The following is a 12,299-nucleotide window of genomic DNA, read 5'->3' on the forward strand; positions in this document are numbered from 1 at the left end:
GCCGAGCCTCGGGTACCCGGTATGGTTTAATCGGACTTTTGCCTGAGGCTCAGTGACAATGTCATTGTCACCGCCAGCTCTCTGAGAAGGTCTGGCAGACGTTCTTCTGTACCTCTTGCATGATGTTCTTTGTTTTGGTTTCACTTTGTCATCTCCTTTCCTTCTCCCAGCTGTCACCTATTCACACTAATTGCCTCCCTTTATATTCCCTCCCATACTGCCTCACTTTGCGGTTTATACTACTTCCTGGATTGGTGTTCACTGCTGGAGACTTCTGTTCCTGCTTGTTCAGATAAGTCCTTTCATGTTTTGTGTTTTCTTGCTGGCTTGAATCTAGGTGACCCTGACTCCCTCCGTATTAAGTGCAGGGAGTCGGTGGTCGTGTCCCCTCACTATTATAGGGTTTTCAGTAGGTATGTCCCGATACCAGTATCGGTATCGGGACCGATACCGGACATTTGCACGAGTACTTGTACTTGTGCAAATGTCCCCGATACCACTGCCGATACCTGTGCGCCGCTTCTAAATGTGTCTGTGTCCGTCAGCGGCCTGCCCCTGCATCTCGCACAGCAAAAACAGCTTCTTCTTGCTCCCAATCTCTGCCCCTCGCCCTGATTACCAGCTGCCTCCGCTGTCCCCGGCTCCTCGCATGTTTAAGACTCCGCCCACAGCCATCCGACGCGACCAGTTCTGCATGTGGTGTTAGGAAGTTGTCTGGAAAGAGACTTTTTCCACGGCTGCTCTGATTAACACTTTCCGCAGCGGCCGCCACCGTCCCTGGCTCCTCCCCCCACAGACATCTGATCTCCGAATCGGAGCACAGGAGCAAGCCAGCCGCGGGAAAAGCCTCTCCAGAGTCCAGACACCCTCCGGCCTTCTCAAACAGAGTTCGCCTGCCAGTAGTTTTAAAAGTTATAGGAACCGACCCTAGTAAGTGTATAAAGCTTAGTTAGAAGATTATAACCAGCCCAAGTGGACACAGACAGAAAGAAAGGTGTAGTGTCTGTCTTCTATGGCCCCGGTCCTTCCCTTCCTGCCTGCAAGCTGCACATTGATCTCTAAAAGCAGGCATTAGGGCAAGAAGAAATATACATTACTGTATGATGGCCACAAGACTATTATACTGAGGAGGGAGGGGCTTCAAAAATTGTTGTCCTGAATCCTTACAGTATGTCTCCTTGTGGCCCCCATACAGTATAACGTCTCCTTGTGGCTGCCCCATACAGTATAACGTCTCCTTGTGGCTGCCCCCATACAGTATAACGTCTCCTTGTGGCTGCCCCCATACAGTATAACGTCTCCTTGTGGCTGCCTCCATACAGTATAACGTCTCCTTGTGGCTGCCCCCATACAGTATAACGTCTCCTTGTGGCTGCCCCCATACAGTATAACATCTCCTTGTGGCTGCCCCCATACAGTATAACATCTCCTTGTGGCTGCCTCCATACAGTATAACATCTCCTTATGGCTGCCTCCATACAGTAGTATAACATCTCCTTGTGGCTGCCCCATACAGTATAACATCTCCTTGTGGCTGCCCTCATACAGTATAACGTCTCCTTGTGGCTGCCCCCATACAGTATACCATCTCCTTGTGGCTGCCCCCATACAGTATAACGTCTCCTTGTGGCTGCCCCCATACAGTATAACATCTCCTTATGGCTGCCTCCATACAGTAGTATAACATCTCCTTGTGGCTGCCCCATACAGTATAACATCTCCTTGTGGCTGCCCCCATACAGTATAACGTCTCCTTGTGGCTGCCCCCATACAGTATACCATCTCCTTGTGGCTGCCCCCATACAGTATAACGTCTCTTTGTGGCTGCCCCCATACAGTATACCATCTCCTTGTGGCTGCCTCCATACAGTATAATGTCTCTTTGTGGCCCCCATTCAGTGTAATGTCTCCTAACTCTCCTTGGAACCTCAAGTGTTTTTTTTAATTCATGTTGCCCATGACTTTGCCCACAGACATCTGATCTCCGAATCGGAGCACAGGAGCAAGCCAGTCACGGGAAAAGCCTCTCCAGAGTCCAGACACCCTCCTCACACAGAGTTTGCCTGCCAGGAGTTTCCAAAGGTAGAGGAACCGACTCTAGTAAATAGTAATAAAGCTTAGGAGAAATTCAGTAAAAAGAGAATATAAAATAAGGTGGAGGGGGGAGGAAATGGGCATATAACCATGTTTCCCAACCAGTGTGCCTCCAGCAGTTGCAAAACTACACCTCCCAGCATGCAAAGGCTGTCCAGGCATTCTGGGAGATGTAGTTTTGCAACTGCTGGAGGCACATTGGTTGTGAAACATGGTTATATGCCCATTTATTAATTTATTAACCCTTGTACAAAGGAAAAGTAAACATTGCTATCAGCAACTGCGCCGCTGTTTCTTTGTACAAGGTTTGATAAATCTCCCCTATGACTAAATTAAATTGAAATTTGCTGTAACATTACTACTACCAAAAAGGTCAAGAAACTTATTTATTGCATCCTTTCAGTGCACAGAGCCGCATGGCAGAATGTAATCTTTATTCTACAAAGATATCGAAAGGAGGTGCACACCTAAAAAAAAAACATAAAAATGAGCATGGAGAATTTGCTGCTGTTTCTACCAGCAGTGTTCGGCAGCCAACACTGGAGGAAACCCTAGCAAGACGAGAACATTTTTCAAGAGATAACCCAAGAGCTATACAAATAACAGAGGCGCTTACTCAGTTTATTATTCTTGATGATCAACCACTGTCAATAGTGGATAACATGGGTTTTCGAAGATTTGTTAATGTTTTAGAGCCAAAGTACGAGATTCCCAGTCGCCACTATGTCCCTGATGTAATCTTACCACAAATACATGACATTCTTTTCCAATGCTGACAGTGGCAGGCAGGTCAAAGAAATGTTTGTTGTTGAACTTCAAAAGCTTTCGGAAAACACAGCCACGCTTGAGGAAGAACCAGCTGTCAAAAAACCACACCATGACAAGCCGAGTGACAGCCTGGACTGTGTTTTTCAGGAAATAGCAGATGAACATCCCTCTACATCTGTGAGCATCACTCCAAAAGCTGCTACTGTGCAGCTGTTAAGGTACCTAGAGGAGAACACTGTGTCACGCTCAGATAGTCCACTTAAATACTGGGCATTAAATAAAATACGTTTTCCAATTTTGCCAAAATTCGGAACACAAATGGAAGTCGATAGTGTATGAGACGGCGTTCCACCTGCTACATACAGACAGCGGCGTCTCGCTGTGCTTTTCCAATAGGGGGGTAATACCAGACGCGTTTCAGGGTTTTAGAGCAGTGACCCCTTCATCAGTGGTTGATATCCCCCTGTTAATGCCCCACCTTTATAGTGGGCAAAGTGTGTGTGAAAACCTGGTTTGGAATACGATTTTTTTTGAAAAAGTCTCTGGGTCTCAAATTTTCAAAAATTCACATATATCTGCATGTAAGACTATCACCATTCTTGCTGGCCGACTAATACAATTATATATACATAAATTTGCCACAATATATCTTAAAACATATTTCTTAAATGGGACATAAAAGATATACTTAGAGTGTAAAAACATAAAAACCATCTGTTTGCAATTTGCTGGACAAAAAACCTTTCATGTGGTTACTCAACATCTCCTTCAGGATCATATAGTATAAAAAACGCACCAGTATCGCATGCGATTTCAATGCGGTTCCAGTGCGTTTTTTCTAAAAAGTTTAAATTTGAGAAGAGAAACCGATTCTCATGGTCTTATCTTTTTTATAATAGTCTAAAAGGATGATATGCAATAAAAGGTAAGGTATATAAACATTTTTTCATAAAATTTTTGTACAAACTAGCACCAACTGTATGTAACATGTCACTTTATTCTTGTTATGTGTAGAAAGGCTTCTTAGTGAATTTTCAAATGTGTTTTGTGCTTGTTGTAGAGTTATTGGATGGGGGCCGAGTGTAGAGGAGAAACTGGACGGATTAAAATATCGTCCAGTTAATCATCGACAGACGGCGCCCATCCTATAAAAAGCCAAACAGTTCATATTCCGCATTTAGGCCTAACTGCTGAAGTGTATTTAATTCAAAAATTAGCTTTGTTTCTAAACGTGACATTTTTTCTACATGGTTCCCACCTCTCCAGTCCCTATGTACTTTGTCGATGGCTATGAATCTTAAACATGAGGGATCTTGGTTATGTGTTGTTTTAAAATGGCTTGACAGTGAGTGGTTTTCAAAGCCTTCCCTTATATTGCCAACATGTTCTGCAATAAGTTTTTTCAACGATCTTTTGGTCCTACCTACATATTGGTATTTACATGGGCATTCTATCACGTATATCACATCCTTCGAGCTGCAGGTAAGGAATTCTCAAATTTTATGGCAATATTTGTTTGTAGTTGACCTTATTTCTATTGTTTTTTTAGAAAACGAATTTAGTTTGCAATTGTTGCATCTTCCACAACGGAAGAAACCCTGAATGCTTGCCCAAGATTGGACGGAGGAGTTATTAATTTTTTTCTTCTGTACAGTGGGTGCTATTTTGATGCTCAGGTTGGGGGCTTTTGTGAATGTGATTCTAGGTTTAGGTGGTATCAATGTACTCAGTATTTTGTCTTTTTTCAATAGGTACCAGTGTTTATTAATAATAAACTGGATCTTCCTAAAGTCCCCGTTAAAAAGTAAAACCAGGCGTAAGCTAGAGTCCACTCTATTTACTTCTTTTCCCTTTTTTTCAATAAAAAACTCCTTCCTGTCCATTTCTTTCACCTTATTAAGAGCTGCATTAAGAATTTCTATAGGATATTTTTATCAAGAAATTGATCCGTCATAGTTTTTGCCTCCTTTACGAATTCCATATCTAATGTACAATTACATTTTGCCCTACATAGTTGTCCTTGTGGGATGTTGACTAGCCGATTAGGGAGGTGGCAGCTATTGAATAAAATATAACTATTGCATGCAGTGGGTTTGACAAAGGTTGTACATTGGAGTTTGCCTTCTTGGTTTAAAATCTAAATCTAGATGTTTGACTGATATTGCCCAAAAAAGTCAAATTCCACTCATTCACATTAATATCCTTTACAAATTGGTCCAAATTGTCTTTTCCTCCTTGCCAAATAAAAAATATATCATCAATATATCGTTGCCAGAGCACCAGGTCCGTCCCCAGCTTGGGTAGAATGAATTCATGTTCCCACTGTGCCATAAACAAATTTGCGTAGCTGGGGGCAAACCTGGTGCCCATGGCTGTCCCCTGCATCTGTATGTAAAAGTCTCCTGCAAAGTTAAAATAATTGTGCGTTAAAATGAAATCTATGGCGTCAATTACATACTCTATTTGTATTTGGTTCAATATTCCCTCCAATAATAATTGAGACAATTTTTCTAATTTGTGTGGTATCCTTGACGTATGAGGGGACATTTTTCACCCTGGATTGTAATATCACATCCACATACTTAGATAGATTTGAGGTCAGTGATCCAATCCCTGATATGATCGGGCGACCAGGTGGGTTAATTTTGTCTTTATGGACCTTTGGCAAACAGTAAAAAACAGGAGTACGTGAAAATTAGTTGGTTAAAAAATTTGATTCATCTTCATTTAAAATTCCTATTTCCCTACCTCTAGTACATAGTGCAGTTAACTCTACCATAAATAATTCTGTTGGATCATTAGGGAGTTTCTTGTATGTGCTACTATCCGAGAGTTGACGTAAGCATTCAGAGTTATATTTGTCTAGATCCTGCACTACTATTGCCCCTCCTTTGTCCGCCGGGCGGATAACGATATTTTCTTCTCTTTGTAGTTCTTTGAGGGCTTTCACTTCAACATTTGTTAAGTTATTGCGCTTATATCTGATTTTTTCTTTTAATTTGCGGATATCATGTTCCACGCATTCTTTAAAACTGGCCATTTCTTGGCTTACCTCATTTCTTGGATATTTTTTCGAAGTCCTCTTAAGATCCGTATGTTTCAATTTATTATTATTTATATTTACTATTTCTCGACTTATGGGATTCTTTAAAAAATATTTCTTTAGACAGAGATGTCTCATGAACTTTTCGACACCAATGAAGGTGTCAAACTTGTTTAATTTATTAGAAGGGGCGAATTTAAGACCTTTATGTAGTAAAGTGACTTGTGCATTTGTTACATTTTTTGTGCTCAAATTAATAATGGAATCATTATTAATAGTTGTGTCATCTATCTGTGTCTGTTCCCTCTTCTTTCTCCCTCCTCTCCGTATCTTTCTCTTTCCTCGTAATTCCTTGTTCTCATTCGGTGTTCCTGAGTGTTGTAGTGCTCCTGTGTGTGTATTCTCTCTGATCTGTGATACTGGGGTCTGTGTGTTTCGTGTGGGGTTTGTGGTCTGTGTCTCAGGTTGTATTGGTGATCTATCAGTGATTCTTTGTTTTGTATTAAAAATAGAATAGGCACTCATATATCTAGTTCAATAGGTAGGCAATGCGACTCAAACGATATGGTAATGCTAGATAGATTTATTAATAGCAATAAATGGATGCAGATATATAACAATATGCAATTGATAATGAAAACCTACCATCACAAACCAGAGGTGAGCCGTCCTCTATCTCTCTTTTACATTTATTCTTTGTTTTGTGCCCGTCCTCTCCCCTGTGTTGATTCCTGTCTCGTCCGTGTTCTGTGGTGTGTTGGTGTCCTGTCTAAAAAATGTTCCCGTTCCTCTAAAATCTCAAATCTATTTTGAACAGGTATAGTGAAATCATTTTCAAATTTATCTCTATTGTGTGTGTCTTCACCCTGTGTAAAATTTTATACATTTGGTCTAATTGATGAAACTCTTTGTATCTCCCCAATGTCATAATTTATTTTATTTAACTCTCATAATTCATTTTTTTGTTTTTTTAATCTATAATTTCTCGTTCTATTCTGTCCAGATTTATACATAATCTGGATTGAAAAGTGAGAAAATCTGTGTTCTGTGGTAATCTATCAACCACTGGACGTATTTCATTTATCTTATCGTCTAAGATTGCCAACCTTCTTTTGATAATTAGTTTGATAAGCGAGAGGGAGTGTTCATGTAGCATATCATCCCATTCTCTAGTAAATGCCTGGTTACATAGGTCTTGGGCTGGGTTTTTAATTAATGTGAGGCCTTTAGGGATACTATTACATTCTACATGTCTAGTTAGTGTTTTAACTTCCCACCTTTGCTTCAGTTGTCTGACTAAAAGTATCTCTAATTCTTTGAAGGTATCTCTCATAGAGATAGTGTCATTACCATGTTTAGGCTACTTTCACACTAGCGTTCGGAGCGGGTCCGTCTGATGTTTCATCAGACGGATCCGCTCCGATAATGCAGACGTTTGCATCCGTTCAGAACGGATCCGTCTGCATTATAACTTAGAAAATCTTCTAAGTCAGAAAGTAGCCTGAGCGGATCCGTTCAGACTTTACATTGAAAGTCAATGGGGAACGCATCCGCTTGAAGATTGAGCCATATAGTGTCATCTTCAAGCGGACCCGTCCCCATTGACTTCCATTATAAGTCTGGACGGATCCGCTCGCCTCCGCACGGCCAGGCGGACACCCGAACGCTGCAAGCAGCGTTCAGGTGTCCGCTCACTGAGCGGAGCGGAGGCTGAGCGCTGGCAGGCGGATGCATTCTCAGTGGATCCGCCTCCACTGAGAATGCATTAGGGCCAGACGGATGCGTTCGGGGCCGCTCGTGAGCCCCTTCAAACGGAGCTCACGAGCGGACACCCGAACGCTCGTGTGAAAGTAGCCTTAGTCTCAATTGTTGCAAAGGAGAAATTATCCACCTTTTGTTTTTTCGTTTCAACATGATCCCAAATACTCTTGATAACCTCCTCATTCTGTGCAGACATAGTGGGTGAAAAAAGGATTCAATATATACAAGGAGATGTCGCACTAGAGTGAGGGGGGAATCTCGCAGAGGTGCTCCCACTGTCAGACAACACCCAGTCTGACAAAATGTGAGTAAATGAATAAATAAATAGTAGTGGGGCACTCTCTATAGTAAAGGGATCTTTATTAAATAAAATCTTTAACAGTATTAAAATTTCATGGATCACAGATTTAGCAATAAAATATCAACAATAATTGGTAATAATAATCAACTGGATATCATCATTAAAACCTAAAAAACAATAAAATCATTGCATGAATAAACAGATCCCAATAATCAATAAATTCTAAAAGGCAACAATGTAGAGTCTCCAATAATAAAAGTAATCGTAGGAATTAGTCGACCATAGATATTCGGTAATAATATTCGATGATAAATATTCGATAATGAGATTAGCTGGTAAAATTCGAAGATAAAAAAGGCACAAAAAAGGAACCGTCAATTTCTACCGAATATTCGGATTAAGTGCCAGCTAGTGACCGATTTTCAACACACATAACACTTGGTAGCCAAAATTCGGAACACAAATGGAAGTCGATAGTGTATGAGACGGCGTTCCACCTGCTACATACAGACAGCGGCATCCCGCTGTATTTAACTGAAGAGCAATCGCTTGATTCTGAATGGAATATGCACAGTCTTACCCGGAGGTCTTTTGAATGGACTTCAGGCCCTCGACTTGGTCTACCTTCTTTGAAGATTAAGATTCCGGTCTCAAGGGCTGTTTGGTCAGATTTGAATTCGGCGCCAAAACCTCTGAATACATGTGGTCTTATGTTAGAACCAGATGTCTTTCGTGTAGTAGTGGTTTCTTTCTTTGGCGATTCGATATTTCGTACAATGGTGTCCAAGCCTCCTCAGTCTGGCAATGTGCTTTTCCAATAGGGGGGTAATAGCAGACGCGTTTCAGGGTTTTAGAGCAGTGACCCCTTCATCAGTGGTTGACATCCCCCTGTTCATGCCCCACCTTTATAGTGGGCAAAGTGTGTGTGAAAACCTGGTTTGGAATACGATTTTTTTTTAAAAAGTCTCTGGGTCTCAAATTTTAAAAAATTCACATATATCTGCATGTAAGACTATCACCATTCTTGCTGGCCGACTAATAAAATTATATATACATACATTTTCCACAATATATCTTAAAACATATTTCTTAAATGGGACATAAAAGATATACTTAGAGCGTAAGAACATAAAAACATAAAAACTATCTGTTTGCAATTTGCTGGACAAAAAACCTTTCATGTGGTTACTCAACATCTCCTTCAGGATCATATAGTATAAAAAACGCACCAGTATTGCATGCGATTTCAATGCGGTTCCAGTGCGTTTTTTCTAAAAAGTTTAAATTTGAGAAGAGAAACCGATTCTCATGGTCTTATCTTTTTTATAATAGTCTAAAAGGATGATATGCAATAAAAGGTAAGGTATATAAACATTTTTTCATAAAATTTTTGTACAAACTAGCACCAACTGTATGTAACATGTCACTTTATTCTTGTTATGTGTAGAAAGGCTTCTTAGTGAATTTTCAAATGTGTTTTGTGCTTGTTGCAACATCATCCGTGACAGTCATGCTGGATTATGGAAGTGCGTCCAGGGAGGTCCGAGAACACATCCGTGTTCCGACTAACGGACTCCCTGGCCTCCTGAGTCTGTTTAGAGGAGAGGCTGTCAGCAATTTTAACTTTGGCAGCCGCCTCTCTTGCATCAGACAGAGGGGCCGGTATCTTTTCTCCTAGAAAACCCAGCCAACGGCTGTCTTCTGTACAGGTTTCCCTATTTTTCCACGGTTTGAGTAAATTCACATGGTAAACCTGCTCTGGCTTTCGCTGCCCTGGCTGGTGTACCTTGTAGTTTACATCTCCAATTTTCTCGAGTACCTTGTTGGGCCCCTGCCACTTAGCCAGGAACTTACTGTCCACAGTCGGCACCAGAACCAAAACCCGATCATCCGGGTTAAAGATCCGGACCCAAGTCTGCCGATTATAGACCCGACTCTGGGCTCGCTGAGCTGCCTCCATATGCTCCTTAACAAGAGGCAACACTGTCTCTATCCGATCTTGCATCTGGGTATCATACTCAATGACACTGTTATGTGGAGTGGGTTGTTGTTCCCACGCCTCTTTGGCCACGTCCAAGAGACCGCGAGGGTGTCTGCCATATAGCAGTTCGAAGGCGAAACCCCAGTAGAGGCCTGGGGTACTTCTCGCACTGCGAACATGAGATAGGGCAGAAGGAGGTCCCAGTCCTTCCCATCTTTAGACACTACCTTTTTCAACAAATTTTTTTAATGTTTGGTTAAACCGTTCTACCAGACCGTCCGTTTGCGGATTTTAAATGGACTTCCGTAGTTGTTTTATGTGCAGCAACTTACAGAGTTCCCTCATCACCTTGGACATGAAAGGGGTCCCTTGGTCGGTCAGAACCTCTTTAGGTAGTCCTACTCGGGAAAACATCTCCATTAACTCCTTAGCTATGAGTTTGGCCGAGGTATGTCACAGTGGCACCGCCTCCGGGTACCGAGTGGCGTAGTCTAGAATGACTAAGATGTGTTGATGCCCTCTGGCAGACTTTGGTACTGGGCCTATGAGGTCCATAGCTATTCGGTCAAACAATACTTCGATAATCGGGCGAGGTACTAGGGGACTAGGGAAATGTGGCTGGGGGCTAGTTATCTGGCAGGTCGGGCAAGACTTACAAAACTCTTCCACTTCTTTGAATATGCTGGGCCTGTAAAACCGCTGTAGAATACGATCCTGAGTTTTCTGCAGCCCCAGGTGATCCCCGAGAATGTATTGATGGACTAGATCTAACACAAGCTTGCGATAAGCCTTGGGGACCACCAACTGTTCAATAGTGTCACTCCGTAGTTGGTTTACCTGATACAACATATCCTGATGAGCCACAAAACGGAGAAACACTGACTCTGCCCCAGGTTGTTGTGGTTCACCATCTACTATTAACAAATTATCCCAGGCGCGGGATAGGGTTGGGTCCCGACGTTGGGCGGTACCAAAATTATCCCCGGAGCCATTGAGGTCTGCAAATTCAGGACCCGGCGGCAAGTCCTCCACATCTCCCACCATCACACTTAGCGGGGTTGTCTCCCCCTACCGCTGGCCCTTCGGTCTCAGGTTCCCAGGGTTCTGGTCTACCCCCTGAACAGGGCCACTCTGCTAGGGTTACCCCTGTCTCATGGGTATCAGTAATTCTCATAGGAGGCCACAGTGACAGGAAGCCCGGGAAGTCTCTCCCTATTATTAGTTCATAGTGTAGATTGGTTGCGACGGCCACTTCATAGGTCCACCTGCCAGCAACCATGGACAGAGACACCATAGCGGTGGGGTAATCTTTTATGTCTCCAGGGATGCACATGACCCCGACTTTCTGGCCATTATACTCTGCTCACTGTACCAGGGGAGCCCTTACTAGGGACACCAGACTCCTTGAGTCCAGCAGAGCCTCCACTGAAGTGTCTCCTACCTGCACCTGGCACAGGTAGAGTTTTTGGGGTACCTGCTGCACACAGCTTCCTGGCATATAGCGACTGACTGTAGCCATAGTTAGTATCCATGGGTTCCACCTGATGGGGACAGTCAGCTCTTACATGGCCCGGCTCCTGACACCGCCAGCAGACTATCGGAGCCAGGCCTGTAGAGGGTATAACCTGGGTGGGTTTGGTTGGTACAAGTCGCTGTGTCTGGGATGGAGATTTAGGGGTTTGACTGCCCTCCTCCCAAAAGAACCCCCTTTAACAGTCTTAACCACTTCAGCCCCCAGTGCTTAAACACCCTGAAAGACCAGGCCACTTTTTACACTTCTGACCTACACTACTTTCACCGTTTATTGCTCGGTCATGCAACTTACCACCCAAATGAATTTTACCTCCTTTTCTTCTCACTAATAGAGCTTTCATTTGGTGGTATTTCATTGCTGCTGACATTTTTACTTTTTTTGTTATTAATCGAAATTTAACGATTTTTTTTGCAAAAAAATGACATTTTTCACTTTCAGTTGTAAAATTTTGCAAAAAAAACGACATCCATATAGAAATTTTGCTCTAAATTTATAGTTCTACATGTCTTTGATAAAAAAAAAATGTTTGGGTAAAAAAAAAATGGTTTGGGTAAAAGTTATAGCGTTTACAAACTATGGTACAAAAATGTGAATTTCCGCTTTTTGAAGCAGCTCTGACTTTCTGAGCACCTGTCATGTTTCCTGAGGTTCTACAATGCCCAGACAGTACAAACACCCCACAAATGACCCCATTTCTGAAAGTAGACACCCTAAGGTATTCGCTGATGGGCATAGTGAGTTCATAGAACTTTTTATTTTTTGTCACAAGTTAGCGGAAAATTATGATTATTTTTTTTTTTTTTTCTTACAAAGTCTC

Source organism: Bufo bufo, chromosome 2, assembly GCF_905171765.1.
Source record: "Bufo bufo chromosome 2, aBufBuf1.1, whole genome shotgun sequence".
NCBI lineage: Eukaryota > Metazoa > Chordata > Amphibia > Anura > Bufonidae > Bufo > Bufo bufo.